Source organism: Gopherus flavomarginatus (assembly GCF_025201925.1).
Source record: "Gopherus flavomarginatus isolate rGopFla2 chromosome 13 unlocalized genomic scaffold, rGopFla2.mat.asm SUPER_13_unloc_3, whole genome shotgun sequence".
NCBI lineage: Eukaryota > Metazoa > Chordata > Testudines > Testudinidae > Gopherus > Gopherus flavomarginatus.
In genome coordinates, this window is record NW_026114611.1 from 2,168,397 (window position 1) to 2,194,953 (window position 26,557).

General features: G+C 56.0%; 1 protein-coding gene and 1 non-coding gene across 2 annotated transcripts in view; both read left to right on the forward strand.

Moving 5' to 3' along the window:
- Nucleotides 1-26,557, forward strand: part of LOC127041591 (uncharacterized) — a 592,831-nt gene that overhangs the window by 443,479 nt on the left and 122,795 nt on the right. The gene's annotated exons all lie outside the window — the stretch shown is intronic.
- Nucleotides 4,681-4,752, forward strand: TRNAQ-CUG (transfer RNA glutamine (anticodon CUG)). The gene has a single exon. It is a non-coding gene; the product is annotated as a tRNA-Gln (tRNA).

The following is a 26,557-nucleotide window of genomic DNA, read 5'->3' on the forward strand; positions in this document are numbered from 1 at the left end:
AAAGGTGGAAGGGATTTGGGGGCCCAGGAGGAAGCCCTTGATGTTCAGTGCCTTAGAGAAGCTGGACTTGGACATGGTGGGTGTTGGGAAAATGCACATTCATGAGTTTAGGGTAGATTGATGGGCAGAGGGTGATTGCAAGAAGGGCCAATCTCTCTGGTCCTCCAGGCCAGGGAAGAATGATGGGCCTGGAGTCTTGTTCTTCACATTTGTGGTGTGAGTGCAGAAGGGGCTGGAGCTCCGACCAGGGAGGGCATTACTGGTGGGCTTTGTGCTCTGCAGCACTGGTTACGGCTATATTAGTGTGTATGGTCCCCAGTTAAGACATGAATGGAAAGATCAATGGAAGGAACTGGCTCCTTTCCTCTGGACTGTTTGGTGTTGGGGGGATTTGAATTGTGTCAGCCGGCCTGAGGACCGCTGGTCCTGTTTTCCTGACTGTCAGAGGAAATATTTTTACACTGAGCACTACCTGGCGCAGGTCTGTAGTGAGGTCGGAGGAGCTCACACCAGCCCCAGAGGGGGTTCACCTTTCTGCGGGGACGGGCCAGGAGTCACACTGACCGGATTTACGTGAAGGAGAGCACGTCGACAGCCCAGTCAGGGTGGTGCCTATGGACTGTTCGAATAATGCCGCTCTCACCATGTGCTCAATGTGGACAATTCCCTGACCAGGGATGGCTCTGTGTATTTTGCCTCCCCAAGTACGGCGGTCAGGCAGCCTTCGGCGGCATGACTGCGGGAGGTCCTCTGGTAACATGGATTCAGCGGCATACCTGCAGGAGGTCTTCTGGTAACGCGGATTCAGTGGCATGCCTGCGGGAGATCTGCCAGTCCCACACCTTCGGCGTACCCGCTGCCGAATTGCCACTGAAGCCGCGGGACTGGCAGAGCTCCTGCAGGCATGTCACCTAATCCGCATTACCAAAGGACCTCCTGCAGGCATGCTGCCGAAGGCAGCCTGACTGCCACCCTCACAGTGACCGGCAGGCCATCTCCCGCAGCTTGCCGTCCCAGGCACGCACTTGCTGCGCTGGTGCCTGGAGCTGTCCCTGTCCCTGACCCAGGGCAGGGGATATTGGATGCTGAACATCCAGAGCTTGCAAGATAAAAGAGCAGGGGGGCAAGGCCTGGTGGTGTTGGCATAACAGGAAAGCATCAGCGGGTTCTATGGCAACCAGAGGGATTGACGAGTCGGTGGCTTTGTTCCAGCGGTCAGGCAAACAGCGCAACATCAAAGAAACCAATGGTGCCAAGTCCTGCAGTGTCGCCTGTGGCATTTCCACAAGAGCATCCAGGCTGCGGAGCCAGTCATCCTGTGACTGTACGACCAGATCAATTGACAGCTGCCCGAGTTCCAGGAGATGAGGCTGCAGCTGGCTGATTTGAGCGGGAGCACTGAGTGAAGGGAGGGACGGCCTCCCCTGACATTTTTGCAGCCTGCAGGGAATGGAGACCAAGCAGCGGGATGTGGGGACTCAGGGCAGGACCTGAAGATCCCATAGTGCAGGACTACAGTCACTGGAGAAGGAGAGAGAGTCCTGCGAGAGGAAGCCGCTGGTGGGAAGCAATAAGTGCAGAGTGCAAACCAGTCAGCCGAGAGACACAGGGGTCTAGAAAACAAAAGAGCAGTAGGTTCTATCGTGTAAGGGGCAGCACTCAGGACGTTGAATCCTGGAATTTGAGTTCAAATCTCAGTGGGACCTCCTGCAGATACTGTAGTTTGCTGCAAAGCCTTGGAGCTCAATGTGTATGGTTATCCTCTACCTGGGTGAACTTCAGCATGGTTTTTTTCTCCTCCTCCTAGGTCACTGATGCCCATTGGAGATGGGTCTTTGATCCAGCTGGCCGCTATGGGGTGGGGTCCTAGAAATTAACAGTCTGGCTAGAGATTCCTGTGGGTTGACCTGATGGTTGGGTTTCCTGCTGCTTCATCTGATGTCCACAACTTTGGTCCCTGTAGTTGCAGCTCTTCCTCTTGCCCACATGGCATTTCAAGGAAGGAGTGCCAGGGCCAGGTTTCCCAGGCTGGAGCCCCAGCACACCTCTCCTCCTCTGGACACCTAGAGCAGAGGCGGCTGGTGCTGACAGCTCCAAGGGAAGGCTTAAAAGCCACACAACAACTGAGGAAAGGGCAAGAGGAGGTCAGGACCATGCCTATGTGTGGCCTTCAGACAGGCACAAAAGCATCCAGCCAGCCTGCTCCCTGCCATGCCAAACACCCACTGAAGGCCACCCACAGACCAGCATGCGAGGCGGATGCTGATGCTCTGTGGCCATTATCGAAGATGGTATGAAAGCAGGGCCAGCCCCTCGGTGGGGCCTCTTACCGTTCCCACTCAAGGTGCTCACTTTTGCAGTAGGGCAGGAGATTTTACCCCAAGAGGCTTTTCTCCAGCTGGCAAGAAGCAGAGAAACACCCAGGTTCCATGTAGCAAACCCCCTCAAGCACAAGGACAGGTGCACATTTGGAAGAGGGAAACTGCTCTACACACTAGCCCAGGCAGCCACCCATTTTCTTTGGCAAGTCAGGAAGGGCAAAGGCTAGACTGGAAGCACCTGGGGCTCCTGCCCCAGCCTTTGTGACTCCCAACCCCCAACTCCTTCCTGGGGCTCTAGCTGAAGCCAGAGCATTGGCCTGAGCCGCCAAGAAGAGGTTCCAGCGCTGAAGGGAGCAGGACTTTTAGCTCAAAGGTAAAGCTGCACAAGCGCAAACACGAAGAGAGTCGAACCTTCAATCGCCTGATCCGAAGTCAGATGCCTTAGCCATTAGACCATGTGGTCACACAAGAGAAGACCCTCCAGGCACTTCTTTGGAAAAGGCAGACACTGATGCACCCAACGAAGTGGGGATTCACCCACGAAAGCTCATGCTCCAATACATCTGTTAGTCTATAAGGTGCCACACGATTCTTTGCTGCTTATGCAGACACTGTGTTTCTCAGGTCAGCTACTGAGGGGGGCTGAGACTCTCTGGGTGCAGGAAGTCGAGTTCCCAGTGAGATGTGAGATTTAATTATCTGGAGCCAAGTTCAGGGCTTTGGCAGGGAGACTCAGGCATGGGGGATTGTGGTGCAGTGGACGGACCGGCTGTCTAGGTGCGGAGATTTAGTCTCACTGAGGAGGAGGAGGAATCCTGCCGATAGGCAGCGGCCAGGGTCGGTGCAACCACTAGGTGAACTAGTCGGCCACCTAGGGTGCCAAGTGGTTGGGGGAACCAAAAAGCGCACTCAGGGGAGGCAGTGCAGTGGTTGTGAGCTGGGGCAGGGGGCTGGGGGTGTGTGGGGAGAGGGCTGCCCGCAGCAAGTAACGGCGGCAGGGGCGTGCAGGGGAACCGCTTCCTGTCCCAGCTCACCTCTGCTCCATCTTCTCCCCTGAGCACGCTGCCCCCACTCTAATTCTCCTCCCCTCCCAGGCTTGCCTCACTAAACAGCTGATTGGCACCGCAAGTCTGGGAGGCCGGAGAAGTGGAGCAGCACCAGGGTGCTCAGGGGAGAAGGCGGAGTGGAGGTGAACTGGGGTGGGGAGCTGATGCAGGGGGGACTGCCCGGCTCTTCCCCATGGCCCCCATCCCTGCACCCACTGAATGGTAAGTGGAGTGACCCAGCCCCAGCCTGGTCCACTCCCCTGGTTCCCAGCCACTCCGCTGGCGAGTGCTGTGGGGCAGTTCCCCCATCCCCCCAAATTTGGGAGCCAGGGGAGGTCTATGGGCCTGGGTCTCTCATCCCTCCATCCCCTCCCCTGCCCCCAAAATCCTTCTTGGGCTCTGTGGGGCTGGGTCTCTCTCCCGGCTCCTGTGCTCCCTCCCTGCTCGGCATGTCCTGGGAGTGAATCAGTTTCCTTGGACCAACATTTCACCACTCCACATGTGTCTCTTCTGTTCCTCAGCTCCCTCCACCCCACCCCATTTCCCCTGCATCCCAGGCTGGGTCTCTGCCAACCCCCTCTTGTCTCCTCCTGACCCCAATATCCCCTGCCCCTACGGGTCTATGGGGCTGGGTTTCTCCCTCCCCCATTCTCCTCCCATCCCCTTCCCCAATATCTCCCTGCCCCAGGCTGTGACGTGCTATAACGTGTGCTGGGGCTGTGACGTGTGCTGGGGCCAGGGCTGGCTCCAGGGTTTTTGCCATCCCAAGCGGCAGGGAAAAAAACCCACCCACGATCGCAATTGGCGGCAGCTCCACTGCACTGCCTTTTTCTTCCCCGGCAATTTGGTGGCAGGTCCTTCCCTCCGAGAGGGACCAAGGGACCCGCTGCCGAATTGCAGCTGAAGAGCCCGACATGCCACAGCTGCCCCATGTGGACTAATGGTTAAGGAATCCAACGGTGGATTAGAAGGTTGAGGGTTTGAGTCCATTGGTGGTTGTTTTCCTGTTGTGCTGAAAGTCCTGCTCCCTTCAGGGCTGGAACCTTTTCTTAGCTGCTCCCTCATTACACTGTCTGGCCTGTCAGTGCAGCTAACTTGGAGCTTTGGCCTCTCCCCATTGTCCCTGGGGACTGCCAGTTTCAGGGTCTGGATTTCCCATTGATCCTTCCCTCCTCTATTGGTGCTGGGAACTAGCCAACCAACCCCCCCCCCAACCCACACACGGACACTAAGTCTTAGTAAAGGGCCAAGAGCCCCCTTACACAAGCCAGCCCCAGGACAGTCACCAATGTGCAGAAAAGGCAGTATGAGCTGGTCCCATGGTGTAATGGGCAGCACTCAGGACTCTGAATCGTGCAATCTGAGTTCAAATCTCAGTGGGACCTTGTTTTGGCTTGTGGTAAAGCCCCAGAGCTCAACTTCCTTGTCTCCAGCTGCGTAAGAATGAATCTTTCCCCTCCTGCTGGGTGACTCACACCTCCTAGAGCCAGGTCTTTGGCTGGGATGGCCACAATGGGTGAGGGCTCTAGAACTTGCTACTCTGCGGGTTGGGATTCTTGCTGCTTCACCTGATGTTCACAAGCTTGGCCTTTTTGCTTCCTACCACACTTTTCCTCTGCCCCACATGGCACTTGAAGAAAGGAGTGCCAGGGCTGGGATTAATAGTCAGGGCTTGGCAGGAGGGATGAAGGGTCCCAGACTGGAGCCCCACACACCTTCCCTCCTCTGGGCACCTAGAGCAGAGGCAGCCCAGCTCTGTCTGCTGGATACCTCAGCAGAGTAGGTGAGTTCATGTAAATACAGTCTGGTCCCAAAGCCTCCTCCCAACCCTGGTCATCAGTAGCTGTCAGGGGAGAGCTCATTCACACCTCGCTTACAAATCATCATTTGAAATTCTAAGGTTGGCCAACACTGCCGAAGCCAATGCACCGACATTGTCAGCAAACACAACAGCTGAGTGAGGAAACCTGGCTTTGTCCAGACTGGAAATTACCACCACTTTGGTACCTGCACACTGCTATTTTGGCCTGCTGCTTCTCTGTCTGGGATGTTTTTATCAGCCATGGCCATGGCACACAAAAAGGACGTCATTGTGAATGGCTCACGAAGACAAGACTCGCTTTTGCCTGCCATGCTCAGCTTGAGTTGCTTCCTCACACCGTTCCTGCCTTAGTTCCCGGGTTGACCTGGTGGCAGAAGGGAACTGGGGGCCAGTGATGCGGGGAGGAAGTTGTGCTGGACCATGAGCTAGACTAGACCCTGACAGTAAGAGTCTGGCCACCACTTGCTGCCCCACCTTGTTGTCCTGGCTTCCCCCACTGGACGTCATTTAGGAAGGGAAGTGGGGCTTCTACCTCCCCTCCCCGATTTTCACATCACAGAGGAGCACAAACAGGAAAACAAACGGCTGCTCCATACTTCTCCCATGAGAGGAACCAGACGACCTTAGCTGTGGTGAGTAAGAAGTGTCTGTTGGCTGACAGGGCCTGTCCTGGAGGAGCTGGAACAGCAGCTGACACCTCCCCCTTGGCTCCACGCTGTGGTAAATGCCCATTGCCTGGCTGCGTGGGTGAATGCTGCTCTGGGCTCTGGAGAAAGTCTATATTGGTCTGTCAACCCCCCATCTTCACTGAGCCAGTCTGGTAAGGTCTCAAGTGCCCCCTCCGGCCTGGCAGCTGAGAGTCTGTGCAGACATCAACCCCCCTGCCAGCCCCAGAGCCAGCAGAAGCACCAGCCCTCCCAGCACCACAGGGGCACTCAATGCACTTCCTGTGGGGAAATGGCTCCTTGGTGTCCAGCTGCTAGAGTGAGAGCCAGGAGAGAGCAGTGTCTGGCTCACCATGGGGGAGAGAAGAGACCTGATGAGAGCTGATCTTCAGTCTCCCCTGCAATGCTGGTCAGTTTTATTGCCACTGTAACAGTCAGTGCTTCCCTTCAGGGCTGGCCCTAGAAGGGTGCAGGATCTGGGACAAATCCCCCCCTTTCTGCTCTTCCCCACTCCACCCCTTCCCCGAAGTCCCACCCCTTCCTGCCCTGCATCTTCCTGCTCCATTCCTCTCCCTCCTCTCCCTGCACCCCACTGAACAGCTGATCACTGCAGGGGGAGGTGCTGAAGAGGAAGAGCAGGAGCCAGGGCCGGTGCAACCATTTAGGCGGACTAGGTGGTTGCCTAGGGTGCCGAGATTTGATGGCGCCAAAAAGCCCCCCCAAATTTTTTTTAAATGGTTCAGCAGCCGCTGCTGCTGGGACAGAGAGGGAGTCTGAGCTGCCGGCAGCAGTAGGCAGCCCAGGGTGTCCCCTGGGTCAGGGCGCCTCCGCAGCAGCCGGCAGTCCAGGGTGTCCCCTGGGTCAGGGCGCCGCCACGACAGCCAGCAGTCCAGGGTGTCCTCTGGGTCAGGGTGCCTCCACCGCAGCCCGCAGTCCAGGGTGTCCCCTGGGTCAGGGCACCGCCGTGGCAGTCGGCAGCCCAGGGTGTCCAGAGGGGGCGATAGGCAGTCCAGCAAGTGCAGGCATGAACCCCTGGAACAATACTTAAAATGGTGAAATCTGAGGTGATAAAGGTGTCATTTTGGGACATAAACAAGTGATCTAAGAAAGGAGTGAAAAGTTAACTCTACAGAGGCTGAAGAGAATTAAGCAGTTAAACTTTGTGGAAAATGTTAAAAAGGACCATGTTAAAGAGAAAAAATTCTTGGTTTCTTTGCAGCCATTCTGAAGGGAAAATGGGCCCTTTTTCCAGAAGAATGCCTGTAATTAATCCATATATATATATACAGCTATGTAAAAACAATGCAGTGTAAAGAAATATTAAGGAAAAGAAAATGTGTATGTATCTATTTGTCTGTGAAAATATGTAACATTCTAAGAATCTAAACCAACACATCTGGTTTGTAAAACTCCTGTTTTCTAGGTGTGAGATAAATTGATTTTGTTTTTGTTTTTAATGCCACTACAAATTCATATGACTCTTTAATTCAAAGTTGCAAAACTGACAGACCTTTTTGCAAGACCCAGGTAATTAGTGCTGTTTGGCTTTGGGATTTAGCATTTAACCCTTAAGGGGTAACTTGATTCTTTACAAAAATTACAATGTTTTTAAATAAAGACCAAGTCATGGCTGCAATAGGGCAGTCAAAATCAGGAGAATAGGGAGAGATTCTGAAGTTTTTTTGTTTGTTTGGTTTTTTTTTTTTAAACAATAGCAGATAAAAGTTGTAATGAAAGAATAAGAAATTAACAGTGACCCTCTGAAGCAACAGCAGAGATGAGGTGCACAAAATAAAAAGAAGCAATGTTAAAAACACTGAGCCTTAAAATAGCTCTGTGTAATCAGACAGTCATTTTTATAAGGGTACATGAAAACTCTGTAAGAACAAAAGAAACAGTTACACCTTATGTAAAAATTAATATGGCTAATGTTTTAAAAAAGTTATAGTATAGAAAGAATGTGCATTTTCCCTAGGCCATGTGCAGTGTATATTGTAGAAAGGGGTAAAAAAAAATGCAAATGAAATGTGCTGTCATGGTATAATTCCCCACTCTGAACCTTAGCGTCCAAAAGATGGGGTACCAGCATGAATTCCTCTAAGCTCAATTACCAGCTTAGAACCTGTAGAGCTGCCACCAACCAGGAATTCCAGTGCCTGGTACACTCTGGTCCCCATAAAACCTTGCCCGGGGACCCCCAAGACCCAGACCCTCTGGATCTTAACACAAAGAAAGTAAACCCTTTCCCCCACCGTTGCCTCTCCCAGGCTTCCCCTGCCTGGGTTACCCTGGAAGATCACTGTGTGATTCAAACTCCTTGAATCACAAAACAGAGAGGAAAATTCACCTTCCCCCCTCCTTCTCTCTCCCCCTCCCAGACTCTTCCTGAGAGAAAGTAATCCTGGCACAGAGAGAAATCAGCCTCTCTCTCCCTCTTCCCTCCGTTCTCCCCACCAATTTCCTGGTGAATCCAGACCCAGTCCCCTGGGGTCTCACCCGAATAAAAAAACAATTAGGTTCTTAAACAAGAAAAGCTTTTAATTAAAGAAAGAAAAAACAGTAAAAATTATCTTTGTAAATTTAAAAAAAATGGAATAGGTACAGGGTCTTTCAGCTATAGACACTGGGAACACCCTCCCAGCCTAAGTATAAAAGTACAAATTAAAATCTTTTTAGCAAAATACCAATTTGAACTCCTTTCAGCCAAATACACATTTGAACTTCTTCCAGCCAAATACACATTTGCAAATAAAGAAAACAACCATAAGCCTAACTCGCTTTATCTACCTAGTACTCACTAGTCTGAACTTATAAGAGCCTGTATTGGAGAGATTGAGCCCCCAGAGTGAACAACAACCAAAACTAACAGCACACACAAAAACTTCCCTCCTTCAAGATTTGAAAGTATCCTGTCCTCTGATTGGTCCTCTGGTCAGGTGGCACCCAGGCTTACTGAACTTGTTAACCCTTTACAGTCAAAGAGATATAAAGTACTTCTGTGCTATTAACTTTTCTTATCTGTTTATGACACGTGCTGCTGAATTAAAATCCTATTAGGGCTCCAGAAAGAGCCTCAATAGGCTGTGTTTTCTTTTTCAGATCCCTGTGTGTTAAGACAGAGTCTCTGAGCTCTGCTGATGGCTTTGAATCCGAAAGCCAAGCCTGTGTTGATGCAAATTACCTAACTGATAAAGAAAGGTGAGAACTGCCAGCACAAAAGAAGCTGCAAATAAAGAACATACCTGGTCAGCAAACAAATTGCCTACATAAAAGGCATGGTATAACAAGATACCTTTAATAGATTTGATGCTAATGTTATTGTTAATATTAAACATTAAAGTAAATTTAGTGTTAGTAAGTACCCCTGTAACAGCTTATAGTGTGTATGATTTTTGGAAAAATCCTTTAAAGTAATATGGTAATGATGCTTCTCAGCTGTTACCTGTGAATAAACTTAAAGCTTAACACAGCAGGAAAAACATTACAGACTTGGTCTGCTATATAAAAGGAAAAACTTGAGGTACACCACCTCATGAATTTAATAACCAAACAGTGGAATAATTTCTGCATAACCCCTAAAAAGTAGAACCCATTAAAACCTGGTCTTCCTATAGATCAAAAAACACAAGAAAATATAGGGGTAATTCCTCTGTTTTGCCTGCAATCAGCAAGGGTATTTGTAAAAGAAAGGAATCTTTTAAGTAATAATCAATGCCACCCCAAAAGGGGTAGAAAAATGTTATTTTTGTCTTTCAGATAATCCAAAGTACTGTATAATGGGCTATGTGTATGTGTTAATTCTTGGGGAAAAGTGTTTAAAAAGTGTTAGCAACTCACCAGAAGACAAATGTAAATGTAATGTAAGTACTGTGTTTACCAATAATCACATTTACTATTTGCCACAACAACAACAAAAGAGTCTCAGCTTACTGTAAGCACTGATTTAGCTCAATTCTCTATCAATCTTGGCATTGAATGGCAAACAGTTACCAATCATCTGTTAAAAGGTAAAAAGGTAACATAGTTCCTAGAAAAAAAAATGTGGAAAATTGAACCATTCATATTATACGCACAAATGGGGACATGTTAAGAATTGCCACTGCAGAAAAACATAACAGCCTACCATTGGTATAACATATTTTTTGGATGGTCTCCCACAACTACTGGCATACTAATATTACTACCCCTAATTGTGTTTTTGGTTTAAATTGTATGTGTTTAATCGAAATGTTTAAAATGTGCTGGTGGATAAAACAAATGTATGCAAAGCTAAAGCCACAGGCCCAAATCACCTCTCAGTATTTTCTATTACATGGACTAAATAAGAAGTGACACTGGCGATTAATAATCTTAGTGTCAAAAGGGGGATATGTAGGAGCAGGATTTTATAATGTCTCATAAGAATTAAAGTATAATTTGATTTCATCCTGCTAGCCACCTTTTTTAAATAGCAGAAAGAAATGACCCCCTTGGACTATAAGATTCGGTTTTCCCATATGCATTACAAATTGGGCCCTCTCTAACTCTTTGTTTTAAGATTTAGGTAGTAAGAGACAGGATTCTCTATTGTGTCTGTGTTAAGTAAATTAGAGAAACATTGAAAGCCTGGGTCTCAATGTAAATTGTCTTGGTTATTAATTGTAAAACTTAGCAAGCTTTAATTTGCAAAGCTTTTTTGCTCGATATAAAATACTACTGTTTGTATTCTCAATTTATTTGTGTGAATGAGGAATGTATGCATCAGGAAAAGATAAAGGTGTGAAGGCCATTTTATAGCCAGAGTCAAGGAAGAAGTAGTAAAGAGACTTAAAGAACATCAAAGAATCACCAGGCACTGCTTACTACCCCGCTGGCTGTTAAACTGTCTGGCATCTCAGAGTGGATACATGCTTCGCCGTGTAAAAATGCACCACCCCCAGTGAACCAATCATCACTTCAGGACCAGACAGAGTCAATTGTGACTCCAGAAGAAGACGTAGAGGAACAGCCTGCAATACCTTACAATCTACGTTCTCATAAGGGTTGCCAGAAGCAGACGACAACCTAAAGCAAGGCCCAAGAAGAAGCAGTAGTGAGCCTAGCGCCTGCTGCCTGGTGGACATAAAACTGTGACTGCGGTTTCCTGAGTTGAGGTTGTCAGAACCAGAAGGGCCCTGCCTCCAACATATGCCTCTGATGGTGTCTGTTCCTCGACTGCTGGTGTCTTAAGGTCTGGGGAGTCCACAACAATGACAATTCTTTTATCCAGCAGCAAGTTTGGATAGCTCAGACCCTTATTATTTCTAAATGCTGGGTCTGCAGCCACATCCCAGCCCACTCTCAAACTGGTGTTCCTGTCCTGGCTATCCCACTCAATTCCCCAGACCTCACTGGAGGACCTTGTCCGTTTAACACAATATGGAACAGTAATGACACCTGCGAAGAGGCTATTGGCAGTTCCTTTATCCCGCTTGGGGGAGTAATACACCAGGCAAAAAGGCTCCTGAGGTTACAGCCAGTAGTTAAAATAATGGCAAATAAAACCGGAGAAAGTTTAAGAGCCCTGGCCAAAGAAACAGGGGCGATCCAACAGGTGGCCTTCCAAAACCGTCAGGCATTAGACATAGTGCTGGCGGCCAAAGGAGGGACCTGTGCTCTCACTGGAAAACAATGTTGTCTGTTTATACCTGATGATAGCAATGAGGTAATAGATCGCGCTAGCCACTTAGAAAAAATCGCATATCTTCGCCAAGTAGAGCCGAGTTCTTTATGGAAGTGGCTAAGTAACCTGTTCAATTTCTCTGGCATAGGAAACTGGTTGTTTCAGGGAGCCCTAACTATCCTCTTTGGAATCTTAGTGATTTTTGTATGCTTTCAGTTAATCTCCTGTTGTATCCAGAATTGTGTCACCCAGGTAACTGCCCCAAAACAGAGTGCTAATATGATGATTTTGAATATCGCTGATGAACAAAGAGATAAGGAACGGTTAATTTGTGGAACCCAGTAATTGTTGGTCATGGCATGCGCTTGACCGAAAGGAGGCATTGTGAAAGTAGAATGAATTATATTGTGAAAATAGAAAGGATTAAAGAAATGCTGTCTATACCTTTAAGCAAAATTGTTGGAATGCTGCAATCCAGGTGTCAGGAATACAGACATTAACATAGAACAATTGGACTGTTTAAGGGCAATTGGTGAAGTATTAGCCTTAGATGGATAAGAGTTAGTAAGGAAGTAGGATATGCATGCTGTGCCCCAGGTGAATTTTACTGTTTTGCTTTCTTTGTCCCTTTGTCTAATTCCCGCTCTTTTATCTGTATAAATAAGATAGCTTGTGTCTTGCATGGTGCTCACATTATTTGGATGTTATTAGCAGAGAGCTGTGCTAATAAAACAGTGTGGTCTGGCAAACTGTGGCCTTGGCTACACTGGCACTTTACAGCACTGCAACTTTCGCGCTCAGGGGTATGAAAAAACACCCGTCTGAGCGCTGCAAAATACAGCGCTGTAAAGCCTCAGTGTAATCAATGCCACAGCGCTGGGAGTGCGGCTTCCAGCCCTGCAAGCTACACCCATAGAGGATGTGGTTTACGTGCAGCGCTGGGAGAGCTCTCTCCCAGCGCTGGCGCTCTGACCACACTCACACTTCATAGTGCTGCCGTGGCCACACTTTGATATTTCAAGTGTAGCCATACCCTGTGAGTCCTGAGTCTAACTTTGACAGGAGTGGACGTTCAAGCGGGGGCAGGGTGCTGTCTCCCCTCCCCAGCTCTGCGAGGGGACTGGGCAGCGGTCGTTCCTGCAGGGGTGGGGCATTGGGTTCCCTTCCCAGCTCTGTGAGGGGACTGGGGAGCAGATGATCCTGCGGGGGTGGGGCATTGGGTTCCCTTCCCAGCTCTGCGAAGGGACTGGGGAGCGGCAGTTCAAGCGGCGGTGGGGCGGTGGTTTCCCTTCTCAGCTCTACCAAGGGACTGGGGAGCAGCCATTCCAGTGAGGGCGGGGTGCTGGGTTCCCTCCCCAGCTCTGCGAGGGGACTGAGGAGCGGCCGTTCCAGTGGGGGCGGGGCTCTTCCTTCCCTCCCAGGCTCTGCGAGGGGACTGAGGAGTGGCCGTTCCTGCGGAGCCGGGGCGCTGCCTTCCCACCCCAGCTCTGTGAAGGGACTAGGGAGCAGCCATTCCTGGGGTGGCGCGGTGCTGCCTTCCCTCCCAGGTTCTATGAGGGGACTGGGGAGCATTCCAGTGGGGGCAGGGCACTGACTTCCCTCCCCAGGTGTGCGAGGGGACTGGGGAGTGACCGTTCCTGTGGGGGTGGGGCGCTGCCTTCCCTCCAAAGCTCTGCCAGGGGACTAGGTAGCAGCCGTTCCTGCAGGGGCACGGCGCGGGCTTCCCTCCCCTGCTCTGCGAGGGGACTGAGAAGTGGCCGTTCCTCCGTCTGCGGGCACTGCCTTCCCTCCCCAGCTCTGCGAGGGGAATAGGGAGTTGCCGTTCGTGAGTGGGCAGGGCTCTGCCTTCCCTCTCCAGCTCTCCAATTGGACTAGGATGCAGCCATTCCAGCAGGGGTGGGGTGCTGCCTTCCTTCCCCAACTCGGCAAGGGGACTGGGGAGTGGCCGTTCCAGCGGGGTCGGGGTGCTGGGTTCCTTCCGCAGCTCTTGGAGGGGACTGGGGAATGGACGTTCCTGCGGTTCTGAGGCGCTGCCTTCCCTCCCCGGCTCTGCAAGGGGACTTGGAGCAGACGTTCCTGCTGTGGCAGGGCTCTGGGTTCCCTCCCGAGGTCTGCGAGCGTACTGGGGAGTGGCCGTTCCTGCGGGGGCAGGACACTATCTTCCTTCCCCATCTCTGTGAGGGGACTGGGGAGCTTCCGTTCCAGGAGGGGGGCGCTGGTTTGCCTCCACAGCTCTGGGAGGGGACAGGGGAACGGCCATTCCAGCGGGGACAGGGCGCTGTTACAGCTCCAGCTCTGCGAGGGAAATGGGGAGTGGCCATTCCTGCGGTACGGGGCACTGGATTCCCCTCCCAGGTCAGTGAGGGGACTGGGCAGCTGCCGTTCCTGCGGAGGTGGGGCGCTGCCTTCCGTCCCCAGCTCTGCGAGGGGAATTGGGAGTGGTCGTTCCTGCGGGGGCGGGGCGCTGGGTTCCATCCCCAGCTCCGCGAGGGGACTGGGGAGTGGTAATTTCTGCGGTGGCGGTGCTCTGCCGTCCTTCCCCAGCTCTGCCAGGGGACTGGGGAGCAGCCTTTCTTCCTGGGGTGGGAAGTTGGATTCCCTTCCCAGCTCTGCGATGGGACTGGGGAGGGGCCGTTCCTGTGGGGGTGGGGCGCTGGGTTCCATTCCCAGCTCTCCCAGGGGACTGTGAGTGGCCGTTCAAGTGAGGGCGGGGCGCTGCCTTCCCTCCCCGGGTCTTCGAGGTGACTGGGGATCGGTCGTTTCTGTGGGCGTGCAGAGCTTCCTTCCCTCCTCAGCTCTGCGAGGGCCCTGGAGGGCGGATGTTTCTGCGGGGGCTAAGCGCTGCCTTCCCTCCCCGGCTTTGCGATGGGACTGGGGAGCGGCCATTCCTTTGGGGACGGGGTGCTGCCTTCCTTCCCGGGTTCTGCCAGGGGACTGGGGAGCGGCCGTTCCTGCAGGGTAGGGGCGCTGCCTCCCCTCTCCAGCTCTGCGAGCGGACTGGCGTGCGGATGTTTCTGCGGGGGCGGGGCGCTGGGTTCCCTCCTCAGCTCTGTGAGGGGACTGGGCAGCAGCCGTTCCTGCGAGGGAGGGGCACTGCCTTCCATCCCCAGCTCTGGGAGGGGACTGGAGAGCGGCCGTTCCAGTGGGAGTGGGGCACTGGGTTCCCCTCCCAGCTCTGCGAGGGGCTGGTGAGCGGCCATTCCTGTCGGCGCGGGGCACTGGGTTACCTCCCCGGCTCTGCCAGGAGACCAGGGATCGGCCATTGCTGCGGTGGCGGGGCTTTGCCCTCCCTCCCCAGCTCTGCCACGGGACTGGGGAGTGGCCGTTCCTGCGGGGGAGGGGCGCAGCCTTCCATCCCCAACTCTGCGAGGGGACTGGCCCCCTCTCGTTCCCCCGGGGTTGGGGCACTGGGTTCACCTCCCAGCTCTGTGAGAGTGTCATAAACAGATTGTTAAGGGTTAATGTCTCTTGTACCTGTAAAGGGTTACAAGCAGGGAACTGGACACCTGACCAGAAGACCAATCAGAAGACAAGATACTTTTACATTTGGGTGGAGGGAAGTTTTTTTGTGTGTTCTTTGTCCGTTGTGTGTTCTTCTCTCGGAGGGTCTGAGAGAGACCAGACATTACTACAGGCTCTCTAAGTTTCTTTTCATACAGTAAGTAAAACAGGTGGTTTAGGCTTTTTGATTGTTTTACTCTATTTGCAATTGTGGATCTGGCTGGTTAACTTTTATATGTGTAGTTGCTGGGAATATTTTGATTTGTATTGGTACTGGGGGGAAAGTCTCTTTCTGGTGTCTGTAAGCTATAGGACCCTGTAATATTTACATCTTGAAGTTACAGAGATAATTCTTTACTTTTTTCTTTTTTTTATTAAAAGATTTCTTTTTAGAGAACCTGATTGATTTTTTCTTTCTTTCTTGTTTTCCTTGTTTTATCCCAGGGAATTGGAATAACTCACCAGGACAGGTGGGGGAGACGGGAGGAGGGAGAGATAAAATCTCTCTCTGTTTTCCTTGAATCTGTTTGCCTCTTTGTGGAAGGGAAGGGAGATGCTTCTCTGTATAGTGATTTAAGAGGTTGGATCAGTATCTCAGGATAGCCCAGGGAGGGAAGTTCTGGGAGGGGGAAAGGTGGGGGAATGGTTTATTTCTCCTTATTTTAAGAATCCAAGGGATCTGGGTTCTTGGGGTCCCCAGGGAAGGTTGGGGAGGTCAGAGTGCCCCAAACACTATATTTTTGGGTGGTGGCAGCCTATCAGATCTAAGCTGGTAATTAAGCTTAGGGAAATTCATGCTAGTATCTCATATTCTGGACTCTAAGGTTGAAATTTAAGAAAGAATGCTAGGACAGAGAGACTGGGCAGCTGTCGTTCCTGCATGTGTGGGGCACTAGGTTCCCTTCCCAGCTCTGCGATGGGACTGGGGAGCGACCTTTCCAGCGAGTGTAGAGCGCTGCCTTCCCTCCCAAGCTCTGCGAGGGGACTGAGGTACTTCAGTTCCTGTGGGGGCAGTGCACTGCCTTCCCTCCCCAGCTCTGCCAGGGTATTGGGGAGTGGTCGTTCCTGCAGGGACGGGGCGCTGGGTTCCCTTCCCAGCTCTGTGAGGGGACTGGGGAGAGGACGTTCCTGCGGGGGAAGGTTGCTGGGATCCCTCCCCAGCTATGCGAGGGGAACGGGGTGCGGCCGTTCATGCGGGGGCAGGGCGCTGGTTTCCCGTCCCTGCTCTGCGAGGGGACTGGGGAGCGGCCGTTACAGCGGGGCGGGCCGCTGCCTTCCCTCCCCATCTCTACCAGGGGAATGGTGAGTGGCCGTTCCTGCGGGGGCATGGTGCTGGCTACCCTAGCCAGCTCTAGCAGGGGACTGGGGAGCAGCTGTTCCTGCAGGGGTGGGGCGCTACCTTACCTCCCCAGCTCTGCCTGTGGACTGTAGGGCCACCATTCCAGCAGGGGCATGATGCTTTGTTCCCTCCCCAGATCTGTGAGGAAACTGGGGAGCAACCATTCCAGCGATGGTGGGGCACTGGGTTCCCTCCCCAGCTCTGCCAGGGGACTGGGGAGCAGTCGTTCCTGTGGGGACGGATCGCTGCCTTCCCTACCCAGCTCTGCAAGGGGACTGGGGAGCGGCCATTCCAGCAGGGGCGGGGCGCAGCTTTCCTTCCCCAGCTCTGCGAGGGGAATGGGGAGCAGCTGTTCATGCAGGGCGGTGCGCTGCCTTCCCTCCCCAGCTCTCCCAGCAGACTGAGGAACGTCCGCTCCTGCGGGGTGGGGCGCTGGTTTCCCTTCCCAGCTCTGTGAGGTGACTGGGGAGCTGCCGTTCCAGCTGGGGTGGGGCGCTGTTTTCCCTCCCCAGCTCTGCCAGGAGAAAGAGGAGAGGCCGTTCTTGCAGGGGTGGGGCGCTAGGTTCCTTCGCCAGCTCTGCGAGGGGACTGAGGAGCGGCCGTTCCTGGGGGGCGGAGCGCTACTGCCCTCCCCACCTCTGCAATGGGACTGTGGGTCTGCTATTCCAGTGGGGGCGGGGAGCTGTTTTCCCTCCCCACCCATGCAAGGGGACTGGGGAGCAACCGTTCCTGCGGGGGCGGGGCGCTGTGTTCTCTCCCCAATTCTGCGAGGGGACTGTGACACTGCCATTCCAGCGTGGGCAGGGCACTCATTTCCCTCCCCAGCTCTGCAAGGGGACTGGGGAGCGGCCGTTCCTGCTGGGGCGGGGCGCTGCCTTCCCTCCCCAGCTCTGCCAAGGCACTGAGGAGCAGCCGTTTCTGCGGGGGCAGGATGCTGGGTTCCCCTCCCAGCTCTGTGAGGGGACTGGGCAGCTGTCATTCCTTGGGGGGTGGGCCGCTGGGTTCCTTGTCCAGCTCTGCGATGAGACTGGGGAGCAGCCGTGCTAGCAGGGGTAGGACGCTGCCTTCCCTCCCCAGCTCTGCCAGGGGGATGAGGAGTGGCCGTTCCTGAGGGGGCGGAGCGCTGCTTTCCCTCCCCACTTCTGAAAGGGGATTGGGGAGCGGAGGTCCCAGTGGCGACGGGGCGCTGGGTTCCCTTCGCAGCTCTGTGAGGGGACTGGGAAGCGGCTATTCCAGCGGGGGAGAGGTGCTACCATCCCTCCCCAGCTCTGCTAGGAGAATGGGGAGCGGCCCTTTCTGCTGGGGTGGAGCGCTGCCTTCCCTCCCCAGCTCTGCCAGGGAACTAGAGAGCGGCCGTTCCACCGGGGTCGGGGTGCTGCCTTCCCTCCCTAGCTCTGCAAGGGGATTGGGGAGCGGCCATTCCAGCGGGGGTGGGGCACTGGGTTCCCTTCCCGGCTCTGCAAGGGGACTGGGGAATGGCCTTTCCTGCGGGAGCTGGGAGCTGGACTCTCTCTGGCTCTGCGTGGGGACTGGGCAGCAGCCTCTCCAGTGGGGGCGGGGTGCTGCCTTCCCTCCCCAGTCCTGTGAGAGGACGGGGGAGCGGCTGTTCCAGCGGGGGCAGGGCACTAGTTTCCCTCTGCAGCCCTGCAAGGGGACGGGGGATCGGCAGTTCCAGAGGGGGCGGCGCATTGGGTTCCCTCCCCAGCCCTGCAACGGGATGAGGGGGTGGCCATTCCAGCAGGGGCAGGGCTCTGCCTTCAGTGCCCGGCTCCACGATGCGACTGGGGAGCCGTCATTCCTGCGGGGGCCGGGCGCTGGGTTTCCTCCCCGGCTTTGCGAGGGGACTGGGGAGCAGCCGTTCCTGCGGGAGGCAGGGAGCTGCCTTCTGTTGCCGACACAGAAGGTGCCCGAGGCAAGCAACATTGCTTCGTGCCCAGAGTGTGAAGCCCCAATGAACACACACCTGGGTGGAGAAACAAACAAAATTTATTTGAGATCTCAAAGCGGTGCAAGGAGACGAACGCCTCAAATCATGCACCACTACACAAGCGGCTTGACCCTTTTTATAATTTTTTTTCTCTTTCTTCTTTTTTCCCGCCCCCTCCTCCTTCCTCCCCTGTAGCAGTTATGTAAGCACAGGTGCATCAAGTAATCTTGGCCACAGCAGCTCGTTAGTAAGTTTTCCTTCTGTAAGTTATCGTGTCCATCTGCTAATGGTGCACAGGCCTTATCACCACTGCTTTAGATCGGTTTTAGCTGTGCTGCAACTGATAACTTACTGTTACACATTTCATTTCACAGCTGCTAGCTTTCTAGATCAAGTAGAGTTCAACATGGAAGAGCTTTGGTTCACTGAGGCCTAGATTTATGCCCCCCCAGCTCCCACCCTGCCTCCCCCGCATGCTACTGCCTTTGAGTAGCCCCCCCTACAGTCTGCCCAGTCCCTCCCCCTGGCTGTGTCCCCTCCCCGCAGCTCCTGCACTACCTCCTCCCACCCGCTACTGCCTCTGAGCACCCCCCCTACGGTCTGCCCAGTCCTACCCTCGGCTGTGTCCTTCCCCCCAGCTCCCGCCCTGCCTCCCCCATGCTACTGCCTCTGAGCAGCCCCCCCTACTGTCTGCTCAGTCCTCCCCCCGGCTGTGTCCCCTCCCCCCAGCTCCTGCCCTGCCCCTCTCATTCTACTGCCTCTGAGCAGCCCCTCCTATGGCCTGGCCAGTCTCTCCCCCAGCTGTGTCCCCCCCCCAGCTCCCACCCTGTCCCCACCATGCTGCTGCCTCTGAGCAGCCCCCCCCACGGTCTGCCCAGTCCTCCTCCTGGCTGTATCCGCTCCCCCCCAGCACCCGCCCTGCCTCCCCCCCATACTAATGCCTGTGAGAAGCCCCCCCTACGGTCTGCCCAGTCCTCCCCCTGGATGTGTCTCCTCCCCCCTAGCACCGCCCTGCCTCCCCCCATGCTACTGCCTTGAGCAGTCCCCCCTAACAGTCTGCCCAGTCCCTCCCCCCAGCTGTGTCCCCTCCCCCCTAGCTCCCGCCCTGCCTCCCCCCCATGCTACTGCCTCTGAGCAGCCCCCCCTACGGTCTGCCCAGTCCTCCCCCCGGCTGTGTCTCCTCCCTCCCAGCTCCCACCCCGTCACATCCCCTCGTCTACACTTTCTCCCTGCAGCTTGCCCCATTCCCTGCCTGAGTCCCAGCTCCACCCGCTGACATCTCTCCAACCCCACCTCCTCCCATCACAGCCCTTGCCCCCCTAGTGCCCTGGCCCCTGCTCCCCGTGGTGGGCTTGAGAGGCCCCCACTCCCCGACCGCTCCACTCCCCAGAATTGGAAGCTGCTGGCGTTGAGGAAGGTGGGGCCTGGGCTGGCCCAGCTGCTTGGGCAGTTCCTGGTAAAAGGGAGAAGAGCGGGCAAGGCTGAGGCCCCTCCCTTGTCCCGGGGTGGGGCAGAGGTCCCACAATTTAGCTCAGCCCTGCTGGGATGAGACCACAATCCCCCAGTGCCCCCCAGCCTGCCAACGCCATCAGCAGTCAAGCCAGGGAATCGCCTCCCCTTCTCCCCTGTGAGGGCTGCAGGACTCCCTGCCCCCTCCAACACCAGCCTCCCTGCCATGTATCCCGGGGTGGGGTCGGATAAGGGTGGATTTATTCTTTCCATTGCCCAGATCTAGCCCTCAGTCCAGGTCTGCCCATACGGGATCCAGGGTCTGGAGCAGTTGGCTGCTTACTGAGGGCTACAAGGACCCACCAGGAGAAGGAAGTAGATTCTCCACAGCTTTGCATCCACTCACACTGGTACCTGTCTCACACATGGGGAAACTGAGGCACCAGGGAGGGCGATATGGCCTGCGCCAGCTCCGACTGGGAGTCTGTGGGAGGGCCAGGAATAGAACCCAGGAGTCCTGGCTCCATGGGCAGCTTGGGACTCCTCCATTTGGGGGGGCTGGGCGGTCCCGGACTGCGGCCCTGCCCCAAGGCCCGCTCCAACTCAGCCTCCTCCTGCCGAAGCCCTGCCCACACTCCCCCTTCAGCCCCGGCCACACTCCACCCTCAGGCCCCCTTTGTTCCACTCCCCTGACCCCCTCCGCCTGCATCTCACGTCTCTTCCCCCAAGGTCCTGCCACTTGTGCCCCTTTGCCCCCTACCCCAAGGCCCCCACCTGCCTGCCTGATGTTTGCATCCCTGCCCCTCTCCCCGTGGCTCCATGTGGGCAGATGGGAACTTGGAACAGGGCAGAGTTAGGATGGGGCCTTGAGGGGGAGAGGAGGAGTGGGATCAGGGCCTCTGAGTGGAGCATGGGCCAGGTGCCTCCCCAGGCCCCTTCTAATCACAGCCCATGCCTGGCTCTCAGCCTCCGCTGCTCTAACCACTAGACTGCACTGCCCTCCCAGAGTGGGGATAAGAACCAGGAGTCCTGGCTCCCAGCCAGGCTGTGGGTGGAGCAGGATGTACTGGCCACGGGCTCACCTGGGTATCACTTATCATCAGTTTGGATGATATCCCAGTCCTGACCTCCAGACTCACAGCTCTGCTGGTGACCCTCACTCCCGACCCGCAGCCCTCTGGGTTCCCAGCTGACCTCCCCAGTCACTGCGCTGCCCATGCCCCTCACTCCCAACCCGCAGCACCTGATATCCCAATCATGACCTCCAGACTCACAGCTCTGTTGGTACCCCTCACTCCCGACCCACAGGCTCCTGGGTTCACCCCAGCTGTAGTGGTGCCTCTCACTCCAGACCCACAGGCCCCTGGGCACCTTCCAGCTCTGCCGGTGCCCCTCACTCCCGACTCGCAGCCCCTGTTATCCCAGTCCTGACCTCCAGAGTCATAGCTCTGCCGGTGCCCCTCACTCCCGACCCGCAGCACCTGGTATCCCAATTGTGACCTCCAGACTCACAGCTCTGCTGGTCACCCTCACTCCCGACCCACAGCCCCCTGGGTTCACCTCAGCTGTAGCGGTACCCCTCACTCCAGACCCGCAGCCTCCTGGGCACCTTCCAGCTCTGCTGGTGCCCCTCACTCCCGACTCGCAGCCCCTGTTATCCCAGTCCTGACCTCCAGACTCACAGCTCTGACCGTGCCCCTTACTCCTGACCCTCAGCTCCCTATTTTCCCCCCAGCTCTAGCAGTGCCCCTCACGCCTGACCCACAGCCTCTGCTATTCCATTACTGACCTTCAGACTCACAGGTCTGCTGGTGTCGCTCACTCCCAACCCGCAGCCTCCTGGGCTACCCGCATAGCTCCCCAGTCACTGCGCTGCCGGAGCCCCTCACTCTCGACCCGCAGCCCCTGCTATCCCAGTCCTGATCTGCTGACTCTCAGTTCTGCTGGTGGCCCTCAGTCCAGATCCGCAGCCCCCTGGGCTTCCCCCAAGTCTACCGGTGCCCCTCACTCCCAACCCGCAGCCCCTGGGCTCCCTGAAGCTCTGACAGTGCCCCTCACTCCCGACCCACAGCCCCTGCTGTTCCAGTCCTGACATCAGGTCTTATACATCTGCTGATGCGCCTCACTCCTGACCTGCAGCCCACTGGACTCCCCGCTGAGCTCCTAAGTCACCGCACTGCTGGAGCCCCTCACTCTCGACCCGCAGCCCCTCCTATCCCAGTCCTGACCTCCAGACTCACAACTCTGCTAGTACCCCTCCCTTCCAACCCGCAGCCCTCTGGGTTCCCCCCACCTCTAGTGCTTACCCTCACTTCCGACCCGCAGCCCCTGCTATTCCAGTCCTAATCTCCAGACTCACAACTCTGCTGATGCCCCTCACTACCGACCCGCAGCCCCCTGGGCTTCCCCCAGCTCTATCGGTGCCCCTCACTCCTGACCCACAGCCCCCTGGGCTCCCAGCTGTGCTCCCCAGTCACTGCGCTGATGGTGCCCCTCACTCCCGACTCGCAGCCTCTGTTATCCCCGTCCTGAGCTCGAGACTCACAGCTCTGTTGGTGCCCCTCACTCCCGACCCGCAGCCCCCAGGGGGTCCCACAGATCTACTGATGCCCCTCACTCCCTACCTGCAGCCCCCTGGGGTCCCTCCAGCTCTACCGGTGCCCCTCACTCCCAACCCGGAGAACCCTGGGCTCCCTGCTGAGCTCCCCAGTCACTGCGCTGCCGGTGCCCCTCACTCCTGACCCGCAGCCCCTGCAATGTCAGCCCTTACCTCCAGACTCACAGCTCTGATGGTGCCCCTCACTCCTGATCTGCAGCCCCCTGGACTTCCCCCAGCTCTAACGGAGCCCCTCACTCCCGAACTGCAGCCCCCTGAGCTCCCCCCAGCTCTAGCGGTGCCCCTCACTCCCGAACTGCAGCCCCCTGAGCTCCCTCCAGCTCTAACAGAGCCCCTCACTCCCGAACTGCAGCCCCCTGAGCTCCCTCCAGCTCTAACGGAGCCCCTCACTCCCGACATACAGCCCCTGGTATCTCAGTCCAAACGTCCAGACTCGCAGCTCTGTTCGCGCCCCTCACTCCCGTTCCACATATCCCTGGGATTCCCACTGCATTACTGGTGCCCCTCACTCCCGACCCGCAGACCCCTGGGCTCCCAGCTAAGCTCATCAGTCACAGCGCCGCTGGTGCCTCTCACTCCCGACCCGCAGGCCCTGCTATCCCAGTCTTGACCTCCAGACTCACAGCTCTACTGCTGCCCCTCACTCCTGACACGCAGCCCCCTGGGCTTCCTCCACCTCTACCAGTGGCCCTCATTCCCCACCCACAGCCCCCTGGGCTCCCCGCTGATCTCCCAAGTCACTGCGCTGTTGTTGCCCCTCACTCCCGACCTGCAGGCCCTGCTGTCACACTCCTGACTTCCAGACTCACACCTCTGCTGGTGCCCCTCACTCTTGACCCACAGCCCCCTGGGCTTCCCCCAGCTCTACCGGTGCCAGTCACTCCAGACTCCCATCCCCCTGGGCTCTCTCCAGCTCTGACAGTGACTCTAGCTGCAGACCCACAGTGCCTGGTATTCCAGTCCGAACCTTCAGACTCACAGATCTGCTGCTGCCCCTCACTACCGACCTGCAGGCCCTGCTGTCACACTCCTGACTTCCAGACTCACACCTCTGCTGGTGCCCCTCACTCTTGACCCACAGCCCCCTAGGCTCCCTCCAGCTCTACCGGTGCCCCTCACTCCCGATCTGCAGCCCCCTGTTCTCCTCTCTGAGCTCCACAGTCAGTGCACTGCCTGTGCCCCTCACTCCCGACCCACAGCCCCCAGGGCTTGCCCCAATTCTAATGGTGCCCCTCACTTCCAACCTGCAGCCCCCTGATCCTCCTCCATCTCTACCGGTGCCCCTTACTCCCGACCCGCAGCCCCCTAGGCTCCCCGCTGAGCTCTCCAGTCCCTGCGCTGCCGGTGCCCCTCACTATCTACCCGCAGTCCCTGGTATCCCAGTCCTAACCTCCAGACTCACAGCTCTGCTGGTGCCGCTCACTCTTGACCCACCGTCCCTGGGCTCCCTCCAGCTCTACCAGTGCCCCTCACTCCTGAGCCACAGCACCCTGAGCTCTCCGCTGAGCTCCCCAGTCACTGCGCTGCCTGTGCCCCCACTCCCGACCCACAGCCCCTGATATCCCAGTCCTGACCTTCAGACTCACAGCTCTGCTGGTCCCCTTCATTCACGACCTGCAGATCCCTGGGCTTGCCCTAGCTCTAGGGGTGCCCCTCACTCCCAACTCGCAGCCCCTGCTATCCCAGTCCTGACCTCCAGACTCTCAGCTCTGCTGGTGCCCCTCACTCCCGACCCGTAATCCCCTGGGCTCCCTCCAGCTCTGCTGGTGCCCCTCACTCCCGACCTGCAGCCCCCTGGGCTCACCGCTAGGCTCCCCAGTCACTGCGCTACCGGTACCCCTCACTCCCGACCCGCAGCCCCTGCTATCCCAGTCCTGACCTCCAGACTCACAGGTCTGCTGATGCCCAACACTCCCAACCTGCAGCCCCCTGGGATTCCCCCTGCTCTACTGGTGCCCCTTGTGATGGAGTATGAACTGTCTGTGTAGGGGATGGGAGAGCAGGGGGTGACTTTAGGTGAGGGACAGGACCTGAGCCTGTAACCTGAGCGATGCAGGGGTGACGGGAGTTCAACACCTTGGCCCGAGAAGGTGGACAAAGGCAGAGAGCCGACTAGAGAGGGTTTGGGCAGTTTCAGTTTTATGGCTGGGTGGTTGGAATTCAGGGAACCCCAAGGTGGGGACAAAACACTCTGAAATCCCAGAAGGACCAGATTGAGGGGTCCTGGTTGTGCCTACAAGCTCTGCTGTCACCTGCGTTCCTGTTGTCCAATAAACCTTCTGTGTTACTGGCTGGCTGAGAGTCACTGTGAGTCCCAGGAAGAGGGGTGCAGGACCGGACTCCCACACACTCCGTGACAACTGGTGGCAGCAGCAGGATCTACTGCACCCTGTGGACGACGCTTCCTGCAGTAAGTGACTGGGGAGCAGTAAAACTAAGGGACGATTGTAGGGGTGATTAAGCCCTGGGAGTGTGTGACCAGAGAGAAGGACTTTTGCAGTAACAGGGTCCCCCAGGGCATTGCAGTGAGCGGTCCCAGGGGTGGAGGAGTCTGCGGATCAACCCTGGCAGATGGGTGGTGACCTCAAGAAGGGCTGGTGCACCAGGGGTCCCCCTGGAAACCGTGGGGAGCAGTGAGCACCCCGGCCTGGGAGTGGCCACCAGGAAGATCTATGCCAAGCGGCTTAAGTGCGACCTGGTTGGGCTGTGCAAGCAGAGGGGGCTGTGCAGAGGGAGGCTCACAGAAGACCAGCTGATTGCCCGGCTGGAGGAGGGAGATCACTTGAATGAACTGATCACTGTCTCTGAGGGAAGCAGCTTGACAGATGCAGCGCAGACACCAGTGTCTGTCCCCACTGGGAGTGGTCAGCCGGCGGCTAAGGGCTTCCCGAGACCCCCCCTTCCTATCCCTAGGGGAAGGGTCAGGAGGAGCCCAGCGAATACCAAGGGCACCGTGACACCCCCGGCCAGCAGGGGATCCTCCTGGCAAAGCTTGCCCTCCAGCAGGGGATCGTCCCGGCGACGCTCGGCATCCGTGGAGCAGAAGCAGCTGGAATGGGAGAGAGAGCTAAAACTGAGAGAGCTGGAGGATCGTGAGCGACAGAGAGAACATGAAGAGAGACAAAGACAGCGAGAACAGGAGGAAAAAGCGAGAAAGAGGGAATATGAAGAATAACAGCGTCAGTATGAGCTGGAACTGGCTCGGCTGAGGAACAGCGGGGCCCCCAACTGCAAAGAGTGAGGGGGACCCAGGACTGTGCGGAGCTTTGATAAGTGCATCCTGGCCCAGCGTAAGGAGGGGGAGGACATGGATGACTTCCTGGTTGCCTTTGAGATGGCCTGCAAGCTGCACCAGGTAGATCCTGCGGACAGGCTCCAGGTTCTCACTCCCTTACAGGACCCCAAGGCCATGGCATTGTACCGCCAATTAGGAGATGCTGAGAAAGGGAACTACGAACTATTCAAACAGGCCCTGCTGCGCGAGTTCGGGCTGACTCCTGAGATGTACCGAGAGAGTTTCCGGGGTCAGTATAAAACCACTGAGGTCTCATATCTGCTACTAGCCGTCCGCATGGAGGGATACGCCAGCAAGTGGGCCAGTGGGGCCCAGATGAAGGGGGACCTGGTTAAATTACTAGGACTGGAGCAACTGTATGAGCGGTACCCATCCGACCTGAGGCTGTGGTTGAGGGACCAAAAACCAGAGGACCTGCAACATACAGGGCGGCTGGCCGATGAGTTTGTGAAGATCCGGTCGGGAGGTGGCAGGGAGGAGTCCCAAAGGAACAGGCCCACAGCGATGCAGAGAGAGTCTCATCCTGGGACCTCCCAAAGAGGTAATAGGGAGAATCCCCTCCCAAGGAGAACGCCCAGGGACACGGCTCGGAAAGGCTGTGGCCTCAGAACAAGCCAGCTAGAGAGAGAGCGTGTCTCCATCCCTGTCTCAGCTGCTGAGTTCCAGGCTGAGTTGCAGAAAAATCCCTCATTCTGGTGGTAGATTTCGCCACTCGCTACCTCGAGGCGGTGGCCTTGTCCTCTATCGCAGCAGATACTGTGGCAGTTGCGCTGCTGACCATTTTCAGCCGGGTCGGGTTCCCCAAGGAAGTCTTAACAGACCAGGGGTCCAACTTCATGTCGACCATGCTCCGGTGCTTGTGGGAGAAATGTTGGATCCGGCACAGCCGGGCCTCAGCGTATCACCCCCAGTCCAACGGGCTGGTGGAAAGATT